This window comes from Rhineura floridana, chromosome 6 (assembly GCF_030035675.1).
Source record: "Rhineura floridana isolate rRhiFlo1 chromosome 6, rRhiFlo1.hap2, whole genome shotgun sequence".
Classification (NCBI taxonomy): domain Eukaryota; kingdom Metazoa; phylum Chordata; class Lepidosauria; order Squamata; family Rhineuridae; genus Rhineura; species Rhineura floridana.
The window spans coordinates 135,775,792-135,795,018 of record NC_084485.1 but is presented as its reverse complement, the minus strand read 5'-3'; the positions used below and the strand labels follow the sequence as shown (position 1 = coordinate 135,795,018).

The following is a 19,227-nucleotide window of genomic DNA, read 5'->3' as shown; positions in this document are numbered from 1 at the left end:
GGTGCAATGATAGGAAATCAATCAATTGAAATTGAACTTTACATTTCCTGTGCTTATATTTTGATTTCTCCACATTAAAAAAAGCAGAGAGTATTTTAAATGATGTTAAAAGGCTTGGGAGAATAAACATGTATTTGGCATAGAAGAACATTAATGTAGGTGCGAAGTGAGCCTCTCTAAAGAGTGGAGCACATGGGTACGGAGTTATTGCTGAAAAGGCCCTAACATCTGCTGAATCAGATCAAAGGCCCATCTAGTCCAGCAATCTGTCTTCCCAGTGGCCAAACAGATACCAGGTTAAAACATTCCTTTTCTCCCAGGCATTTTAATAAATTTAATAATTTAATAATTTTAATTTTAACATTTTAACATCACAACTTATTTTTAGCGTCTTAGTATGCTAGTATATTTGTATTTTAGTATGTTTAAATTGTTTTATAAATGGTTTTAATTGTATTTTGTTGTCTTGCTTGTTGTGAACCGCCCAGAGAGCTTCGGCTATGGGGCGGTATAGAAATTTAATAAATAAATAAATAATACCAAGGGAAGCCTGTAAGCAGGAGCTGAGCGCAACAGCCTTCTTGCCACCTGTAAATTATAGCATCTGATATGCAGAGAGAGAGTGCCCCTAACAGTAGAGGTAGAACATAGCCATTGTGGTTAGTACCCTTTGAAAGGCTTAATTGTATAACCCTCTTTTAAAGCCTTTATAGAATCATAGAACAGTATAGTTGGAAGGGGCCTATAAGGCTCAATGCAGGAATCCAATGTAAAGCATCCCTGACAGGTGACTGTCTGACTGTCTCTTGAATTTCTCCAGTGTTGGAGAGCCCACCACCTCCCTAGGTAATTGCTTCCATTGTTGTACGGCTCTAACAGTTAGGACATTTTTCCTGATGTTCAGCTGAAATCTGGTGTCCTGTAATTTGAACCCATTATTCAGTTTCCTGGACTCTGGGATGACCGAGAAGAGATCCTGGCCCTCCTCTGTGTGGCAACCTTTCAAGTACTTGAGGAGTGCTATCCTATCTCCCCTCAGCTTTTTCTTCTCAAAGCTAAACATGCCCAGTTTTTTCAGTCCCTCTGCATAGGGCTTTGTTTCCAGTCCCTGGTCATCCTCATTGCCCTCCTCTGAACCTGCCACCCTCTGTATTTTGATCAAAGGGGCATTTGAAGAATGGCCTTTCTTCATGATCTTAAGGCTCAGGTAGGTAGCCTGAATGAGGGTGACCAAACAACACTGGTCACACAGACAGCTGCTCGGGTGTTGCTGCTGTCACTTCTCCCACTATATACTTGGCCAACAGCTATTCTTCTGCCCTCCTTCCTTGCCACTTTATTGCAGTGCATGTCTTGCCCTGCAGCCACATGGTGGGGCATGCCTTTTGGCCATCTCTGCCCCCCTCCCCCGCAATGTTTAAGTTCACTGGGTAATGTGTGTAGCTTTGTTAGAAACACAGAAAGTTGCCTTATGCCAAGATGGATCATTGGTCCATCTAGCTCAGTTTTGTCTGCTCAGACTTGCAGCAGGAATGTTTCCTATCCAGGGATCGAACCTGAGACCATTTGCATGGACAGTATGTGCTCTGCCACTGATGTACAGCCTTTATGCATACTCTCCAACACTTTGCAGTTGAAAAACAGTGTCATTCTTGTGTATTTTTAACATCCCTGTTCTCACTGTGGATCTGGCTGTGCTTAGGATGATACCTGTAACAAAATGTTGCAGTGTATCCCTTCTCTTAAAATGAGTGTACATCTATACTTTCTTGTCCCTGTATGAAAGGATTTAAGTTTGGTTCTCTTCCTTCTACCTGCTTCAAGGGAATCTCTTTTTTTTTTCAATTAATTTTTATTCAAATTTTCAAAACCAAAACAATACAAAAAGAAAAAACACAAATCCATAACTAATACAATAAAAAGAAAAAAAAATTAAAAAATTGACTTCCAGTTTGTCGTAGTTCAGCTATAAGTCTATAATATATAACAAGCCTGTATCTTATAGATTATAAAATCACCTTCCTCCAGCGGTTATCTTAATTGGTTACAAATCTCATTAACATCATATCATTTTATTCTTCCACAAAAAGTCAAAGAGAAGTTTCCAATTCTTGAGATATATGTCCATCAATTTTTTTCTAGATAAACATGTCAATTAATCCAACTCATCAAGTCTACTAAATCCAGTAATTTCAAATCGCTCTTCTTCCATTATCCGTATTGGTTCCGTCTTCCATCTTCCATCTTTACGCGCCCAATAATCTTGCTGTCATAGTCATATAATAAGAGTCTGATAGGAATTTCCTTTTTCACAGACATTTTCTTGCCATCAGTTCCGAACATATCACTGAAGTATTGTTGCAAAGCCGCATCTCTGTTCCTCTTTTTTATATGATACACTAGCACATCTCTTGAAGATTTTTCCATTGACACAAAACAGGGATTAATTCTGTTAGCTTTCTCCATTTCAAGTTCCATCAAATCCTTCCAGTCCAGGAATTTTTTTGAACCGATAATATCTTTATCTCCAATCTCTTCAATTCCTTCAGTGACAGCGCTGAGTTCCAAACCATAATATTTGTCTCCAGAATCCATCACAGCCAGGAAATCCAAATCTTTTTCCATATCCATATTTAATCCAATCTCCATAGTTTGAACCTTGCCTTTAATTTCTCTTTCATCCTTTTTTGGTTTTCCAGATCCATCTTTATTCTCCTTTCTCATAGAATCCTGAATTTCTTTCAGCTCCTGTCTCATTTCGTCAAATTCAATTCTCCACGCTTGACTATTATTTCTCAGTTCTTGTTTTATTGAGTTAATCCCATTCATTATTTTCTGAAACATGTCTAAAGATAAAGTCCCTTCTTGTACATCCATTATCTTCTTAATTGTCATTCTTAAAGCCAAAGGAACAAAACTCCTTCAATTTTCAATGTCCCAAGCAAAGAGCAGTTTATTTCTTTATCCAGTTACAAAGGAGTTAATCTTTCAAACCAACTGGCATCACACTCTAGACAGCCCTTATCTCTTATATGCCCAGAAGTGCAAAAACAGCTTTAGTTCACAGCGTCCAAATAACTAGTAGCAGAAAAAATGAGCAGATTCGTCAAAAAAAAAAGTAGATCAGAAAAAATAGTCCCAGACATATATTACACCAAAGTCTTATAAGTCAAAAAGAAAACCCTCATCCGTTGTAATCTTTATAATGCTATTTTCCATGTCAGCTTTTTGCAATAAAAAAGATAGGCTATTTTTATTTTCTTCCCCCTTAGTTCCGTGAGTAAAAAAGAAGGAAAGTTTTGGCTCACCCAGGTTTTCTTAATTGCTGATTCTCTGACAAATCTCTTCAGCTGTGTAGATAAGAAAATAATAAGCGTAGACAGGAGGATGCTTGCCTGTTAAACCGTTTTCCTTTAAAGAAAAAAAAAAACGGGTCACTTTTTCAGCTGAGCTAGCTTGAAATCCTCGCTCCGTCCGAGCTGCTGGAAGACCTTCTTTCACAGACAATTCTGATGAATTCCAGTCTCCAACAATCACAACAAAGCTGTGTGGGAAATCTCACGTTTCTTCCTTATCTGGAAGAAATTATCCCCAGTCAAAAAAGACCCTTCTGACTGGATTTAAAACTGAAAAAGTTTCATCCAAGACGGGAGCCGTCTCAGAGGCTGCACAGGCAGAGGGATCCTCCTGGGAAGTCGCTTCAAGGGAATCTCTTAACAGCTTTTTATAGGCAGTGATGGGGGAACTCACATGTGGTGAATGGTAGCTGTAGCATTATATGCTTGTTATGTGCCATTCCCAGCACACTCATAAATCCTAGTAGCAGATGTAACTGTGGCAGGAGTGACTTGCATTGTTCTTTTAGCATTCCTTATTGAGACTAAAGAGTGTTTTTATTTTTTTTAAAAAAAGAAGCAGCTGAGGCGTTAAAATTATTGTCACTTATTTGTAGCCAAGGACTTGAGTCCAGTGATAAAAACAATGTACTTTGCAACTATTTGGAAGGACAGTTTTTCTTCTTTTGGCCGATTTGTATGTACTGGCTTTGTGAAAAAATGTTTGATGTGAGCTGTTGATACAACCTTTTGGTTCTGCTTTGCGGAGTCACTGTGTGAGTGCAAAAACAAAGGTAGAATAACTGGCAGCCCATAGAATTTTTTAGAATAACTATCTGGCCACATATTAATAAGGCCAACTATCTTGCCTTATGGAAATATGCATCGTTCTTCTCTTTTTTTTTTGGTATAATGGATTTTTATAGGAAAAGGCTTGTGACATCCTTAAAGACAGACACATTTATTATTGAATAAGTTTTAGGGGACTAGAGACCACTTCATAACGTTTGCGGTTGTCCATGCTTGAACCTGGCAGACACTGGCCTGGCTTGCATGATCTGCTGAGCCAGACCTTGGATTAGTTTAGCATGGCATGGCAGCAAACAGGATCATAGAAGAGCAAAGTGGCTGCAAGCTCCTCTTTGGGAGCCTACACATTTGTGTGATCTCATTAAGCCAAGGTTTGGCTTAGGGAGTGCAGATGCAGTCACTGAAAGAGGCTGGGGCCAGCAGGGGATGTGATATCAAGGGTGGGGCCAAGGATGTGTTGCTGCTTCCCTTCACAGAGTCTGGTCACACAGATAAATCGCCAAGGGGGCTGTAGCGTTCCAGAAACAATGGCATCTTTTAAAGTTATTTTTCACTGATGATACTTTTAAAACGGATGCCTTGTTGAGTAGGAATGTTGTCTGTTTAGAAACAAATATCTTTGGACCAGTTTTATAAACTCAAAGAATATCATTTGAGCCATTTTACCAACGTTTGAACTCTGTGAACTTTTGCATAATGTTACTCATAGCTGCCTACTGTCATGGAGGATTTGTGATCAGTTATGTTGTTGATCATGAAGGAAAGCTTCCTTCCCCACACAAAATACTGCCAAGACAAAGTGTTTATTTGGGATTCTGTACTGGGAACTCACTTTTCATTTGCTCAGCTGCTTTCTTCCCTCTGATTGCAAATTGGCATACACAGATAATTCAGGTTGTGCAAGATTTATCAGAAGTGTCACAAACTTTACTGTGAACATTTTCAGCTACATCAGAAGTGCCCTACCTTCCCTTTTCTGGGTGATTATTTGATTGCTTCAAAGTATTATGAATGCTGGCCAAGCCATACCAGTCTTTTGTCAGGCAAATGGGTGGGAGTTTCTAAAAAAGGAAATTGTAAAAGCACAATGGCAAGCAATTCCAACAAGGAAAAAGGGAGGAAACAACAGAAGAAGCCAATGTGGCTTCACAAAAAGCTTAAAGATGACCTGAAAACAAAAAAGGACACATACAGGAAGTGGAAAGAAGGCCAGGCCACAAAGGAAAAGTACAGGCAGGTATCACGGAATTGCCGGGATGGTGTCAGGAAGGCTAAAGCTGAGAATGAGCTGAAGCTAGCGAGGGATGCTACAAGCAAGCTTTCTTCAGGTATGTCCATAGTAAAAGACAGAGAAAAGAAACCATGGCACAGCTACTCAATGAGGATGGCAAAATGATAACAGATGAGAAAGAAAAGGCAGAAGTCCTCAATTCCTACTTTGGCTCAGTCTTCTCCCAAAAAAGGGTCTATGACCTCCTGGGAAACATGAAGTAGAAGGGGCAGGATTGGAGCTTGAGATTTGTAGACAAATGGTCAAGGAATACTTAATCACTTTGAACGGATTCAAATCTCCAGGGCCCGATAAACTGCATCCTTAAGTATTGAAGGAACTGGCTGAATAACTTTCAGAACCGCTCTCTATTATCCTTGCGAAATCATGGAGCACCGGTGAAGTGCCGGATGACTGGAGGAGAGCTAATGCTGTCCCTATCTTCAAAAAGGGCAAGAAGGAGGAACTGGGGAACTACAGACCAGTCAGCCTAACATCAATCCCTGGAAAAATTCTGGAGCAGATTATAAAGCAGTCAATCTGTAAGCACCTTGAAAGCAATGTAGTGATTACTAGGAGCCAACATGGATTTATGAAGAACAAATCCTGCCAAACTAATCTTATCTCATTTTTTGATTGGGTAACCTCCCTTGTAGACTGTGGGAATGCTGTGGACATAATATATCTCAACTTCAGCAAAGCCTTTGACAAAGTGCCCCATGATATTCCGATTAGCAAGCTAGCTAAATGTGGGCTGGATGAAACAACTATCAGTTGGATCCACAGTTGGCTCCAGAATTGTACTCAAAGAGGGCTTATCAATGGTTCCTTCTCAAACTGGGCGGAAGTAACGAGTGGGGTACCACAGGGCTCAGTACTGGGCCCAGTGTCTTTAACATTTTTATTAATGACTTGGATGAGGAGGTACAAAGCATGCTTATCAAATTTGCAGATGATACAAAATTGGGGGGGCATAGCTTATACCGTGGAAGACAGAAACAAAATTCAAAGGGACCTTGATGGGCTGGAGCATTGGGCTGAAAACAACAGAATGAAATTCAACAGGGATAAATGCAAAGTTCTACACTTAGGAAAAAGAAACCAAATGCACAGTTATAAGATGGGGGATACTTGGCTCAGCAATATGACATGTGAGAAGGATCTTGGAATTGTCGTTGATCACAAGCTGAATATGAGCCAACAGTGTGATGTGGCTGCAAAAAAGGAAAATGCTATATTAAGCTGCATTAAGAGAAGTATAGTTTCCAAATCACGTGAAGTACTAGTTCCCCTCTGTTCAGCACTGGTTAGGCCTCATCTTGAATACTGCGTCCAGTTCTGGTCTCCACACTTCAAGAAGGATGCAGACAAACTGGAACGGTTTCAGAGGAGGGCAACAAAGATGATCAGGGGACTGGAAACAAAGCCCTATGAGGAGAGACTGAAAGAACTGGGCATGTTTAGCCTGGAGAAGAGAAGACTGAGGGGAGATATGATAGCACTCTTCAAGTACATAAAAGGATGTCACATAGAGGAGGGCCGGGATCTCTTCTCAATCGTCCCAGAGTGCAGGACACGGAATAATGGGCTCAAGTTGCAGGAAGCCAGATTTTGACTGGACATCAGGAAAAAACTCCTAACTGTTAGAGCCATATGACAATGGAACCAGTTACCTAGAGAGGTAGTGAGGTCTCTGACACTTGAGGCATTCAAGAGGCAGCTGGACAGCCATCTGTCGGGAATTCTTTGATTTGGATTCCTGCATTGAGCAGGGGGTTGGACTTGATGGCCTTATAGGCCCCTTCCAACTCTACTATTCTATGATTCTATGAAATTGGCTTGGTAATGACCCAGGATGTTCAAGAAATGTCTCTTTATGGGAACTAATTGTTGGAGGATGGTTTGGAATGTGAAACCCACCAGAACCCAGGAGAGGCTACTCAGTCTTCCCCTCCAGTTGGAGGAAGAGGGCACATTGGGGGAAGTGTTTTGGAACAGAGGAAAGAAGCATGTTTTAGGACTCTGAGAAAGAAGCAGCAGTTCTGTTACAGATTACAGATATAGGGGGAGAGAGAGAGAAAACTGAGCTGAAGCATGGAAAGCACATTTGGGGGGCACAAACAACTCTTTGGAAATGTGATATATGGCAGTTGAAAGCAGTGCTTAAGCTGTTTGCATTCACTTTTGTATGCTTGAAAACCAGTCAAATTTTACAAAAATATTAATATCTCCAGGGATCTCTCCTCCAAAATTAAGCCAATCCCAGAAAAGTGTTGAGCATGTAACAGAATTCATCTAGGCAAGAAGCATTGCCATCAATCTGAATTGGCTTCTTTTGTTCTCAGTGAAGTTATCGTGTGTTGGCTACGTGGTGTGGCAACATCAATAGTTTCATTAGCTGATGTACAATTGACTGGGTTACCCATATAGCCAACTAATTGGGTGTGAATGGTTGGTTGGTTGGTAGGCAGACTGAGGTGGCATAAAGTGGTGAATGGTTGTACTGTAATAGTTTTGTGAATGAATGGTGAGAGTGATGTGGTGTGAATTTTGTGTTTTATATTGGTTGGGAGTTTGTATCATACTGTTGAGTAGTTTTCTCTGATCTTAGTTTTATAGAGAGGGTTTTTATGAATATGGATGCTGTGTACTTGTTTTTAGATTGTTCTTAAATGTATATTATCTGAAATTGTACTTATTGTATATCTGTATTTTGCTTACATATTTGAATTTCCCTTGTAAACGACTTCACTATCTGTGGATAGTAAGCGGTCTATAAACGGACTAAAACAAATATATAAACTGGAGAAAAGGACTCTGAGTTATATCCAACTGAGTTATTCTCAAAATGGACCCAATGGATCTAAGTTGGTTATGCCCATTAATTTCAATGAATCAATTCTGAGTAGGACTAACATTGGATCCAAGCCTCTGACTGCACAAAAAAGAAAGAAAAGCACCACAACAGTGATGGGGGAAACAGTGGCAGTGCAACTTGAACACTTGGTACAACCCTACCTTTGCCATTTATCATAACTAATTACAAATAATTTCAGGATGGCCAGCTTCTGTGCAGAAATTACAATCTAAAGGATTTGGCTTACTGCTTTTTGAACTCTGTCAAGAGCTTCTGAAACTGACACCAGATTCACCAAAGGAACATTAAATTTTCATGTACTTTCATTGTTTGCCTTATTTCTCTGGGACTGACCCAGTGGCCATTTTGTAGTACAACTAATGTGGTGCCCTCCAGATGTTGTGGACTATAACTCCCTTCAGCCCCAGCCAGCATGACTGATGGTCAGAGATGATGAAATTTGGGAGTCCAAAACACTTGGAGGGCACCAGGTTGGCTGCCCTTGTTGTAGCAGTATAGTCAGATTAAAGTACATATTCATTGTGGTGATTCTTCATTATTCAGGTGGTTCAGCTAATGCCCAGAAAACTTTTATTGCAACATGCTGTAAGAGCATAAGTATTCATATTACTTATGGCATGACATTAAAAAAAGGTAATTTTGGGACATAACTACTACTGGGGTGGGGGACAGGCAAACCGATAGCTGGAAAATTTTCAGTTTGCTTCTCTATTCCGTTGTTGTTGTTGTCACCTCAGACGTAAAGGACACAGCAAGCTCCAGCAAAAAGAATGGAACATGTAAGCAAAAGTCATGGAGTGTGAAGTCATTTTGACCACAGTGTTGGTGCTACGGAAATCCTGGCCAAGACACAGCAGGACAGTGTGCTCCAGCTGAAGTAGCAGATTGCAAACAGTGCTGGATTGACATCAAGCTTCAACAGATTCCATGGAGAACTGATTGACACAGACAGATGCATGTTTTTTCCTCTCCTTTCAAAAGCACATATACGTTGCCAATTAGCTAGGAATTATAGGGACAGTCTCTCCCCCCCCCCACTGGTTATTACTAGGCTTACTGGAATTTTCTTAAAGAAATCTGTTTTAAAAATGCAAAATGTCTGATACAAAATCTGTTTTACAGATACAGATGTTGCCAGAGTTGAGAGCAGCAGGCACATAAACAGGTACTCCTAGTCTTTAAAGAGATGTCAGTTTTCCTCAAAGCGACAGCATTTCCTTCAAGGTATTCAACACAACTACATGGCAGCCAGCAGGACATTTGAGTTATCCTTTCTGCCCCTCCTTTGGCCAGATTTTAATTTCAAAATGTTTTCCTTCAGCCACTGTATAGACAGGATGTGACGAATTCCTTAACAATGAAATAGTCACCAGCCCTCAAAAGCCATTAAGCAAGTGCCATAAACTATTAAAATGACTAGCACCTCAGGTTATTTAGTGCCAACTGTGTAGTGGCAGCTGGTGGCTGCATGTCAGTGGGGCAGTGGAATCCCCTCTCATTTTAGCTTCAGGACCTTGGACAGCTCATTGAAAGTTCTGACTAAAACCCAGAGGGGTTTCCATTCCCCCACTAACAAGGAGCAGAGCTTGGAAAAGTTACTTTTTTGAACTACAACTCCCACCAGCCCAATCCACTGGCCATGCTGGCTGGGGCTGATGGGAGTTGTAGTTCAAAAAAGTAACTTTTCCAAGCTCTGACAAGGAGACACCAGCTGCCACTGCCATTGTGTATTTAGTTAACTTCAATAAAACAGATTCAGATCATGCTGTGGGTAACTGCACAAGGTTTTTTTCAATTGTAAATTTAGATGCAGGTGTGTATTTAAGCTAATTTTGTTCACCAGATGAATTGTTTAGGAAAACAGTTGGAAGTTCTGTTAGTGTATGTACAATTCATTCTCTAACACTCTGCTTCATGGGTTGTTGAACACCTTGAAAGGTAAAATGGTTTCTAATTTGTGATGAACAAAAATACATTAGCAGAACTCCGCTGGCGCCTGCTGCGTGTGATGTACAGGAGGAAATCAACACCAGCTAAGTAGTTCTGTTCATTATCATCCAGCTTTCACCAAATCCTGCAAGTGACTTGAGGGACTATTGGTTGCCTCTGCTAGTACATCATTAGGATAGTCAGGGTATTGATAGAGTTTCTGTACACAGAAGTATTGTGGCTCAGTACCCGCTGGAAAGCAACCCTGTGTGTGTGTGTGATTTTGCTCCTTGAAAATAGTGTCCCTCTGTGCAGTGCTTTGCCACACTTGAGACTTAATGGCAACCATTAATGTACTGGGGTGGGTTGAGGAGTAAAGGGGTATACTTGAGGGTATGTTTTTGTGCAATGCTTCTGACCTTTTATTAATGAGTATTAATAATTCAGAAGTGAATTTATGGTCTTGGATGTAGGTAATAACTATTTAAAACTTATGGTGCAGACATCTCCAACCTCGTGCCTTCTAGATGTTTGGGGACTACAGCTTCCATCAGTCTCAGACAGCATGGCCAATGCTTAAGGGATGATGCAAGTTGGGGTCCAAAGCATCTGGAGGGCTCCAGGTGGGGGAAGGTCTGTTCAAATGTTTCATTGCTAAACCCTTTGCGTTTAGGACAGAGGCATACTTTCTCCTGTTAAATATATTATGAGTGCGAACAGAAATAAACCCATATTGATTATAAAACACATTATATTTTATAGGCCCAGTTTGGTTTGGAATTATTTTCTTGTTCCCCCCATGCCTCTTTTTCTGTAGTTATGGTACCATATATTTCCATCTAATTTTATTCATTTACTCTGTAGAAATAACTTTGTAAGACTGTTTATATCCAACACAATAATGAATCTTTGCTTTAAGCTCTGTCGCAAAGGATCATTACTTCAGAAATGCTCCTCCCCTCATCCCAGCACACTGTGCTAAGGGCCAAATTATTACAGTTCTTATGACTTGAGGATCTCTGTGGTCTATCAAGTTACTGGATCTGGCTTTAGATGAACGCTCCCTGTTATCCTGTTCTGCAGTGTCATTAATTAGACTGTTGGGTGAAGAGCCTCATTATGCTGTCAGTACTTCTGACTCATATCCAAAAGATGGATGTAGACAGAGACTGCTCCCTGACCTTGAAGTGTCTGTTGCTTCCTGATACTGTAGGTTAAGTATTTTTAACACTAGCATTTGTTCATACTATTCCTAAATATGTCTCTTTACAAAATGTCAGTTTGCATTGCCATCTTAAACACTGATGCTAGATCTCTTCACCCCTTCCTTTTTCGCTCTGCTCTCTGTAATTTTTCTGACTGCTGTGAAAATCACACTGCATTTGCCACAACCAAGTCATGTATTTTTAACAGACCCTTATTTCTGTGTATCTGGAACCACTTGCTTTACTACACATTTCTTTGTGCAGTGTATCTAGTCTCTTTGTATATGCCCAACTTTGAATTTTGGCCCCAGCTTTGTAAAACATTATATATGAAGTGAGGGATGAGCTCAGTGGCTCATCCTTCTCTCGTGTGCCAGTTTCAGTGCAGAGATTTTAATTTGTACTGAGCCAGATCTTCCTGTTAGGTCCAAACAGGGAAACTCTGGCTTAATGCCAGTTTATAAACCAGTATAATCCAGGATCCCATCTTGGCTTTATATCCTGGCTTGTTAACTGATATTAAGCCAAGTTTCCCAGGTTGGATGTAATAGGGAACTCTGGTTGGAAGCAAGTGTATCTGTGCTGAAGTCAGGAGCAGAAGCATGAGGAAAGAACATGTGACCTTGGTGCACCATGGCTTATGAAGCTGGGGGACAAACTTCTGAACCCACTCGCAATTGACAGGGATTGGGGAAGTTATCCTGAGGAGGGTGGTGACTCTACGCGGACCCTTAGATCATCTTCTGAGGCCCTTCCCCAGGTCCCCCTTCTGAGGGAAGTGTCAAGAGAGAGGGCCCTTTCAGTTGTGGCTCCCCATCTGTGGAATACGCTCCCAGAGTGAGGTCTGCTTTGCACCTTCATTGACATCTTCTCAGGGCCAGGTAAAGACTTTTTCTTTTTCTCCCCCAGGCATTTGATAGACTAAGATGATGTTGTTTGTATTAACATGTTGCCAAGGCTTTCTGTGGCTTTATGGGTGGTGGTGGTGGTTTTATTATTTTGTTTTATGGTATGTTATATTTACTTTTGTTCTTAACAGCGTTGTAAGTTGCTTGGAAACCTTCGGGTAACAAGCAACTAATAAAAATGGTGGTGGTGGCGGTGGTAAGAAACCTGCTGGTGTTTATCTTCACACCAGTAGATGGCCATCTGACCATTTCCAACTTCAGGGTACTACTATAAGAACAAGGATGGCTGCAGTTATAGCAGTTTAGAATTGGTGCTGAGGTCTATGTCTCCTATGATGTCTACAACACTTGGCTTCTAAGGCAGAGAACTGTGAGTGTGGGAGCTGGAATGGCTCTGTGTGTGTGTGTGTGTGTGTATAAATGTATGTATATATAAAATGTATAACCCACCCTTCCTCTCACAGGAACACAAGGCAGCAAGCACCAAAATGATAAAACAATATAGTTAAAAACAATTAAAATAGGCATATAACCTCACAGCCAATAATTTCAAGGTTGCCAGGAATAGTATCTTTTAGCCAGCAAATGCCTAGGTGAACAGAAAGGTTTTTAAATTTCTCCTGAAAACTTAATAATGAGGGAGACAGATACCACCTCACCAGGCATTCTACAAGTGGGGAACTGCCACCAAGAAGGCCCTGTTATGGGCCAACACCAATTGAGCAGCACCCAGTGGCATCACCACCAACAGGGCCTCCTCTACTGATTGTAGGGTGTCCGATGGTTGATATTGGGGGAGGCACACTTTTAGGTACTTGGGTCCCAAACCATGTAGGGCTTTTTCTGCTAGTTCTAACACTTTGAATTGGGACCCAGAGGTCACTGGCAGCCAGAACAGCACTTTCAGGGCTGGTGACACATGGTCCCATTAGATTCCCCCTCTTACCATCCTAGCAACTACATTCTGCACTATCTGCAGCCTCGAGACTATCTTTAAGAACAGCCGTATGTAGAGCACGTTACAGTAGTGCAGGTGAAAGATCACCAAAATATAGACAACCAAGGCCAAGCTGAGCATCAGCATTCCTAGCCGCAGTAGCCACCCTAGTGACAGGTTGTGGCATCAACTTTAGTGTGGCAATTTTGCCCTCAAAATGCTTCACAAATCTCTCGCAGCAGGCTGTTGAGTGTTCCATTGTTAACAATACAACACTAGTCTGGACCAGCTTGTTTACCCCCCTTAACAGCTTTGCTGGGCAATTCACTGAGGATGCAAAAGCAGAAGAGAGAAGTTGTCTTTGCCACCACTACTGCCATATGGTAGGCATTGCTGTGTACTTGTACTTGGTCAGATTTGCACTGGGACTTGTGCTTCCCATGCTCTAGCTGCCTTGGCTGCAGCACTATCTGCAGCCGGTGCTTCTTCTTTGCTCTAATATCTGGCCACATCCACACCAGACATTTATTCCACATTAAATAGTCATGGCTTTCCCCAAAGAATCCTGGGAGGTGTAGTTTGTGAAGGGTGCTGAGAGTTGTTAGGAAACCATTATTCCCCTCATAAAGCTTCAATTCCCAGAATTCTCTGGGAAAAAGGATTGACTGTTAAACCATTCTAGCCATTTGAGCTCTGTCAGGGGAACAGGAGTCTCCTAACAACACTCAGCACCCTTCACAAACAACATTTCCCAGGATTCTTTGGGGGAAGACATGACTGATTAAAGTGGAATAAATGTCTGATGTGGATGTGGCCTCCAACTGTTGGGTCCAAACTCCAACTACAACCAGAGACAGTTGAAAATCATTTTTGATTTTCTGCCTCAGGTGCAAAAAAATATATCTTATGCCAACATAGAGATACAGTTTGCTTCATGTGTGGGTAAGGGATCTCCCATGGGCCACCTTATTCTTTCATGTAGAAATCTTCGTACAGTATGCAAAAGCCACTTGTGAAATTTGAAGGGGCTTCAAAGGTACTCTGTAATACAGTGTTTTGAACTGCTATGTGGGAAGAGACAAATTTCAGAGTTAATTATTTGTAAGCAATGTTGAGCTATAGGAAATGCAGGATAAAATGTTTTAGATCAGGTGTGGGGACCCTTTGGCCCTCCAGATATTGCTGAACTACAACTCCCATCATCCCTGGTCTTTGGTCATGCTTGCTCTGGTTGATGGATGTTGTAGTTCAGCAACATCTGGAGGGCCAAAGGGTCCCCACACCAAAGGTTCCTTTAATCGAAAAGGACTTTCTTGAGTGTGGCCCCAGAATGTGCATACTTGAATTTCAATCAGGCTAAAGACTAATGCTCATATAAATGTTCATCACTGTCAGTGGAATGTGTGAATTGTGTCAGTTGAAAAACATTGTGCTTGGGTCGACGTTGAGTGACACAAATTCTGCCTGTGGACATTAATCTGTGATTGATTCTCACAGGGAAATCATCACTTGAGTCTACAGCTGGCAATAGTCAATCTTCAAGTCTGAGCTACTACTAAGACACATACATTCTGTTTATCAGAAAATGCTGTTGACTACAGATGTGAAGCTGGAGATCATGCACCTTGTTGCAGAAATAATTCTGTGTCTTAGCCTTGTCTAACCAGCTTGTATCATCACATGTCTGAACACATAATTTGTGTGCACCTCTGTCTAAGAATGGCAAAGCAGCCCTGGGGCACATGGCAGAGATAAAGGATTGTGTATGTGGCTTTTTTGTTCTTCAGGGATTTTGTTCGTTTTTTGCATGAACACAAACAAAAATGATGTGTTTGCTAATTTTCTAGTTCTAATACCAATACATTCATTGGTAATTGCAATAATGTTCCTCTTGCTTTCTTGGCTACCATCTCTATGTTTATGCAGATTATCAGTCTTTCTCTTAATAACTGAAACTTTCCCTTGTTTGTTTCTTCTACTGAAATTTTTAATGAGTTAGTCCCAGAAATTTAGAAATGTAAAATGAAAAACAGAATGAGTGGATAAAGTTTTGTTGTAGTACACTAGTACTAGTATATTGGAGTATACTCCTACACTGCATGAATCTGATTCAATAAAACAGACAACATTTTCTCTCTCCCTGTGTTCCAGTATCTTTGTGTTTGTCCAGCATTTCCTTTCCCTGATTCACTCAAGGCTAGAAAAATGTTTCCTCAGATGGCTCCTCTTTAATTTTTTTTTTGCAAAGCTCTGCATTTGGGTATAGAGTGCATAAACACAGGCTACTTTAATTCATACTTGAACCAGTGGGAAATGTGTGACCCTCCAGATGTTGTTGGCTTTCAACTCCCAACAGCCCAGGCCTGTCCAATGGTCAAGAATGATGAGAGTTGTAGTCCAGCAACACCCGGAGGGCCACAGATTCCCCATTCCTGCTGTAAAACAAGATTTGGGCAAATTGAGGCTTTTGGTCTAATTTCATACTGGTGGCAAGGAGAGGAATTGGGGGGATGGCAGAGAGAGTGAAAAGTTGTGCCCCCTATTTTCAACTCTTGCCCCCTGCCTGCCTTCCGCTCTGCCCCCTCCCTGGCAGAATGCATCCTTTCACAAAGTAAGGTTCCCCACCCCTTCTGAAAAGTAATACTCTTGTTACAGTGAACACTTTTAGAGCAAGTAATGTAAAAACATTTCACTTCTGTCTACTAGCTTCAAATTGCAGATTATAGTTGTACATACAGTATATTTTGAAAATCACGTGGGAGACACTCCTGGAAAATATTATGTCTAGCTTTGATATTTTCAAAATGGCAGCTATGCTATATGTTTTATCTGTAAATAACTCAAGTACTACTCGATCAATTTTAATATGCAAATTATAATTGGAAAGGTAATTGAATTTTCTGAAACAATAGTTAGAAGTAATTATGCCATACATACTCTACCATAATATAAAATAACCATAAAATATCCAAATAAGATCATAAAATCTCAGCATAAAATCAGCAACAGAGGGGAGAAAAATCAACTTGCAATAAATTTAATGGATCTTCAAGGTTCAATAAATAGCTGTAGTCTAAAATATTTTTGGAGTTTAGAAAAAAATTAACATTAAAAAGACTGGAAAAATAAAAAGGTCTTCCTGGCACCAGAAAGACTATGACATAGGTGTTAGCCTAGCTTCTCTGAAGAGGACATTCTATATCCAGGGTGCCACCACTGAAATGGCTCCCTCCCAAGTAGCTGCCCTTTGATTTCATTTGGCAGTGGCATACAGAGAAAGATAAAGTCCAGGTAGATATAGGTGGGAGGAGGCAATCCTTCAGGTAATCTGACTCCAACCTGTTTAGGGCTTTAAATGTTAACACCATTACTTTGAATGTAGTTAACATTTGTATAAAATAATGGTAGATAGCGAATTTTAAAATAAGACACCTGGAGTTGCTAGGTGCAGTAACCTTTTTTTTAGATGGTTTAAAAATATTCGGAAATGAATATTCAGGAATGGTTTCACATGAGTGAGAAAAAGTATAATGAATGGTCATGAAATTAAATAGTTGAATTTTACCTGGCTGCTGCAGTGCTTCCAGATTTGTGCAGTGCATTAACAATCCTTAAAATAAAAAAGTAGCTCATTAATTACTCTTTTATTTCTCACACTTTCACATTCTTCATGCTACATTTTAAATGTGAACAGTATTTAGAGGTCCCACCAATTTGGTTCATGCCTGGGTTCTCCCTTTCCCAAGGTTAACCAGGTTTCGTTGCTTGACAGTTCCAGCAATTGTGCCAATTAATCCTCAGCTGTAATGGGCATATATGATATGGGGCAGAATGAACTGAACTGAAACTGCTAATCTCAAATTAAATTAATAATCATTTATTTTATGGTTATGATTTTCACTTGCTTTTCTGAGACAGAGCTCATTGTCTGTCTTTATCCAGGTTCCAGTCTACTCTGTACTGGATCTCACAGTACTAGGAATGGCATTGGCTGTCTTGCACAGGTTTTTTTTTTGTCACAGAACTGTTCTGTGATGACTTGAAACATTTAGGAACTACACTGTGCTAACCAGCTTTCATATGACCATCCAGCTAACATCTGATATGTTTCTCTAGATGTAATCCTAAATTCCTTCCTGCAGTGAATAAAACTTTGAAGAACTTTTATACAGATTCTGGAACTATGTATCAGGAGTGAAGAACTTGTTTTGGATCAAGGTCCACATTACTTTAATCAAAAACTGTTGGGGGCCAGACTCAAAAGTGCATGTGACCGCACACACACTCATCACACATATACATAGGAATGTATGCACACATAGGAAGCTGCCTTGTGAATCAGACCATCGATCCATCTAGTTCAGTATTATCCACTCGGACTGATAGCGGCTCTTCAGGATTTCAGGGAGGAGCTTTTCCATGCCCTATTTGGAGATACCAGGAATTAAACCTGGGGACTTCTGCATGCAAGGCACACTTAACACAATCACAGGAACAAAGAATTGCACACAGACATGCACATATGTAACCCAGTCAAACACATCTAGTCTCTTATGGTAATCTCTCTCCTCACCTCCCACTGCAATTTGGTTTTAAAAGAGCCTCCGATTGGCTCCAACAGGAGGGGTTTTTTAAGGCCTAAATGCAGCGCAGGAGACATTTTCAGTGTGGCTTGTGTTGCAGTTGGGGAGAGAAGGTCTAGCTGTTTCCCCCTGGCCTAGCTGTGACCTTTGTCATATGGTCCCCACACCATGTTTAGGCTTGAAACAGCCCTCCTACTGGCTTTAATAATGGCAACACTGCATTTTATTCTAAAGCCCTAGGCGTTATCCAAGAACTGTACTGCAAAATTTAGAAAGTATGTGTTCAGGAGCTGCAAATTAGGCCAGTCCTGTTAAAATTTCTCCCACGTGCCTACACTAAACCTAGTTGCATGTGTATATAGCCAGGGTGAGGACCCCAAGTCCCAACGCATGAACAAGCAGGGGTAGAGCTAGTAAGCATGTTTCACACTTTGCTCTCCACTGATAGGGGAGCAAAAAGAAGGGAGTGGTGGTTCAGTAGTGTGCTGATATTTCAAGAAAGCACCCAACGGAATGCCTGTGGAGCTACTACCGTAAAGAGAGCCAAAAGATGATGGTACAATGAACACGACAGACCAAATATATATTAAGAAGTTCACAAACTGTATTGAAAAGCAAACATTAGGCCATAGGAAACTGCATGATAATTGATAAAATCCAGGAGTTTCATTTCATTACCTCTTTAACCATACTAAATCAGGTATATCTGAGAACATCCACTGTAATCTAGTAAATCCATCTTCATTTCTACTAATACTAATCCAGGACTTTCCATGTTCATACTTAAGTGGATATAATACACCACCCAGGACAAAACTGACAGTTGGAGGGAAGGGAGAATGGAATGAAGGACTGGAAAGGTAAGAAGAGACATGTAAAAGGTGTACAATGAATTAAAAAAAAACAGCCAATGTAGAATGAGCATGCTTGGTGGGCACTGAATGCTGACTGACTGATAGGGAATAAAAAAGGAAAACCAGGGAGGGGGTATTGAATGGAGCAGCTGGAACCCTGAACAGAAGCACTCTGTGCTGCAACATTTTGTTGCAGAGCCCAATAGGCAAATATAATTGTTGTGAATATCCTAATTCCCACAAATGATGGTATCTGTGTCTATCTAAGGAGGAAGAGGAGTATGCTGAGTTGTTTTTACTCTTTAATTTCATGCCTCAGTTTGCATAAGCTTGTCGTGCTCTGAAGTATCTAGAAGAGGATGCTGTGATGTATAAATAGATCTTAATGGATGATGTGGTTTACCTCTGGGGCTGTGCATTTTCCCCCTCCTGAGTAGTTCTGGCGTCTTCAGTGTCATTGCTCTGGAGCAAAAGGTAATGATTCTGATCTGCGAGTCTCTGTTTCCTTTATATCACAG

General features: G+C 40.7%; 1 protein-coding gene across 4 annotated transcripts in view; it reads left to right on the top strand.

Moving 5' to 3' along the window:
- VAV3 (vav guanine nucleotide exchange factor 3) overlaps positions 1 to 19,227 on the top strand; it is a 259,303-nt gene that overhangs the window by 55,834 nt on the left and 184,242 nt on the right. The window lies entirely within an intron of this gene.